Here is a 3,986-nt window from a genome sequence, read left to right as displayed (position 1 = left end):
CTGCCAGCCATCAACAATGTTCTTTATGCTTCACTGTTTCTTCCTGACTCTACGCGCCCTAGAACACCTCATTTATCCCCAAGAGGACCATGTCCCAGGGGCAGTTTTGCATCGCTTTGTGCTTTGGCTCTCAGTCCCCAGAAACACATTCCTGTAGGAAAGGCCACACCATGTCACATGGAAGGTCCATCCATTCCCAGAGTAACAAGGAGCAAATGCTTAGGAGCAGAAGTACACAGTGACCCTGCGCCTCATGTACCCTCTAAGGAGTCCAGGTGAGGAGCACAGTTTGAAGCTCAACCACATGCTAGCAGTCCTTGAGCTCCTCTACTGATTTACATAACATCTTTTTAAATTCATTTGTATTTTTGACCTCCACAACAGAGCCGTGGTGATGCACAATTGAATTGTGCAGTGTGTGGAAAAAGCATGTCCTTCTCTTTAATCCTGCTGCCTGGTAATTTCACCCAGCACCTGTTAGTTGTACTGGCAAAATAAACACTAAACAATCTTTCCTGTTCATCTTCTCCATGCCATTGATCATTTTAAATATCATTATCACAGTCCTTCTCCCTGTCCTCCTTTCCAAACTCCCTCACTATCTCCTCCAACACAAGCCATCCCACACCTCGAATCACCCCTCATTTCGTAACCTTTTCACAACCTTCTGATCGGAACCACCATGTTGAAGGTGCAGAAGAGCAGTGAAAATTCACACACTGTCTTCCATTTATTCTGAATTTATATCTTGCCAATTCCTAGCATTTACTTCACTTTCCCCACCCCCATTTTTAACATCCATGAGGATAAAGGAGACATTATCGGAGACCCAAGAGCCCACTGTGTATGTGGCATTATGGTTGTTTTTTCTCTGTACGCATTACTTGACATTTACCAAAATTGAATTCCTCTGCTGTTCTATTTACTCAGTTACCCAGTGTCATGAAATTCAGTAACCCTATCAGCTTCCCTTTTTATTATCATGAAGAATGGCAACATAACTTCCACAAATTACATTGCCTTGTTAGTCATTTTTTTTCCTCGGATCACTTATGAGTATGTGGAAAGAGACAGGTCACAAACTGTCATGTCACTAGTGAAGAAGCTACTTTTTCTGTTCTTCCCAGCTTTTACCTAGTTGCTAATCCATAAGCAAACTTTTCCTCTTACTTCACAGCTTAATAGTTTCAGAACCTTTGGCAAGGGTCTTTCTTAAAAATTTGAGTGCATTATGGTGATCAAATTGACCACAAGCAGTTGCTTTTTGACTCCTTCAGAAATCGCTCATAAATCTAGAGAACTGACCTCCGAAAGAGCCGTGCTGACTCTCCAAACGTACCCCCTGTGCATGCTGATCGACCTTCCTAGTACCCATAGCTTCCATCAACCTGCCTCAGGCTTCTCTTGTAGCTCTTCAGGTCACTCCTGGAGGAGAGCCAGGAGTTAAACAGTGTCCTGCCACCTAGCTGGAACCTATGCTAGTAGCTAAGTAACGTCATGGTCGAGCTCCTTCTGTCCTGGTCCTGAGAACCTCGTCAGTCACTCCAACACTTCAGCTCCACTGATGTTTCCCGTTCCTCTGACATACGCACGCCCCGAGAAAAGGCTCTGCTCTGAGGAGAATCTTCCGCAGTGAATAGGAACACAGCATCTTTTCTGTTACAGCCTCATTTCTCCTCCATCACTTCTTTTGCTGAAGTTGGTAAGGTGGCAGGTGACCAGATTTTAATTCTGATGCATGTGAACACTTTTGTACACCTTCAGCAAGTTTCTCTGTGAGATCATTCTGGCTGCCACGCAGTACTTCTACATTTAACTCGACAGATTGTGTTTCTGTTTCCCTTGTTTGGACACAATTTGTTTCCCAGGAAGATGGCTTTTAACATTAAACAGCCCCTCAAGCTCAGTTGAAGTACAGTTATTTCTGAGATCTTCTGGAGTGCTTTTGATGTGACCTACCCCTGGGCCGAGTTTCTAATACTCTGTCTTGAAACAATCTCCACTTTACATCCCCTTAAAAACTTTTCTTGTGACAAACCTCCTTGTTTTGCATAGCTCCCCCTTCCAAAGTTAAACATTGCTATTGCGTATTTTGACTTTTTTTATTTCTACAAGGATGCTAAATTTGAATATCCTATGGCAGCTCTTCAACAGCAAGATCTGGAAGCACGTAAGGTTTTGATACAATCCTGAACAATTTTTCTTCTTTGTGTCTTTCAGTTTCTGCAAGAGGGGTACAGTGATTAGAACTTAGTTCTTGTGCTTGCATTGTTTCACAGTGACAACTATGCAGTGCGCACGCGGATCTCTCCATCAACCCTGTACCACGGTGAGGTCAAGAGCCAGAGAAGCCGAGACAAACTGTTCTGAATGATGAACCAAGATCCTGGTCAGAGGTTGAGCTGAAGATGCCAAGAGATACGCTATGAGCACACAATGGCAGATCCCCGTCAGAAGCTCAGAAGAGGGAGCAGGAATACAGCCCTTCCAACCAGGAAAAGAACAGTTGAGGACTAGAACACAGCTGAAATTAAATGGCAAATTAATTGGAAAAAGACAACTGCCTGGTATTGCCTCGCCTCGCAGATACACAAAGGCAACCACAAAACCCGTGCAGGGGGCAGGTCCTACCCCGGCTGACAGGGCTCCCTGTTGGGAGGGAGATCATGTGCTGCCAGCCCCGGAGCTGGGCTCGCACGGCGGGAGAGAGGGACGCATCGCTGAGCACTACCTCAAGAGATGACTCCTGAGCAGGTTGGTAAGAAACCAACATGTGTGAAATCCAGGTAGAATTCTGAGCTCTAATTTGTTATGTTTATATTGTATTTGCATTATTTAGACAAGCATTTCCTTTCTCACAGCGTTCAGGTTTGCACAGAGTAAGTGTATCCAGAAAGAACAAGCTTAATAGAGCGGACTTAAAAACCTGGATGTCTCTAGCTTCACAGTGAAGTACAATTTGCAACACTAGATTTAGAATGTGAATCTACACTGCCATCTGCAGAAAGCAGATTGGCAAATTAATTGGCTACCAGTATAGCGGCAATTAAAGTGCTAAAGTGCAAATATTGGTATGCAAGTATGGTATAGAATCAGGTGGAAAAGAGAAAGGGGTGTATGTGCTACGACACCATTATCACAGCTGACAGATTCTGCATGACGTATGCTGTATCTCAGGAGAGGAATGTATTTTACACTTTAATCCTTCAATGTCCTTCTTTTCCTATCAGGAGATCCCCTTCTGCTTCTCCCACATCCTCTCACACCATTTTGCACATCACTGTACCACAGGAGCTCGCTCCAAATCCTTCTTCCTGTCTGAGGTGCCCGGCCACAGGAGTGCAGCAGAACTATTACTTAAATCTTATCACAGAAAAAAAACAACTGCTGAGGCAGTAAAACCTTGCACGCCTGCCTTTGCTTTGATCTGCCTTTTCATAAATAAAAGGTGAGCAGGCGGCCGCAGCCTGCTGCTGTGAACTGCCCCACGGCCTGAGCGCGGAAGCCACCTCCGTGTCTCCAACCAGTTCTGTCCCCCTTCCTTCCTGTGAGACACACGTGCCGTAGTGGTAAGAGATTAATAGTTTGTGAGGCAATCTGATTAAGAATAAATGCTTGAGTAGGAACTAATTTCCTCACATAATGTCGAAGACGCGCTGTGTTTCCTCAGGAAACACCTTTCGGGGAAGCACTGAGCATCCTACTCTGCTTCTTCCCCTGCCAACCGCCTGTTATCTCGCCCCAGCGGCTCAGCCCGTCCCTTTGGGGTCCCGGTGCCGCCGGGAGGGGGTGTGTATGTGTGTAAGCGGGGGTGTGTGTGTGTAAACGGGTGGGGGTGTGTGTGTAAGCGGGTGCGTGCCACTGGCAGCAGAATCCCGCCGCCCCCGCCCTCCCCGCAGAAAATGGCGCCCCTGGGGCGGTGGGAAGCTACTCTCTCGCGAGAGTTCGAGGAGCTTGTCTCGCGAGAGGCAGCAGGCGGAAGGGGC

Source organism: Balearica regulorum, chromosome 12 (assembly GCF_011004875.1).
Source record: "Balearica regulorum gibbericeps isolate bBalReg1 chromosome 12, bBalReg1.pri, whole genome shotgun sequence".
NCBI classification, from domain to species: domain Eukaryota; kingdom Metazoa; phylum Chordata; class Aves; order Gruiformes; family Gruidae; genus Balearica; species Balearica regulorum.
Note: the sequence above shows the minus strand (reverse complement) of the source record.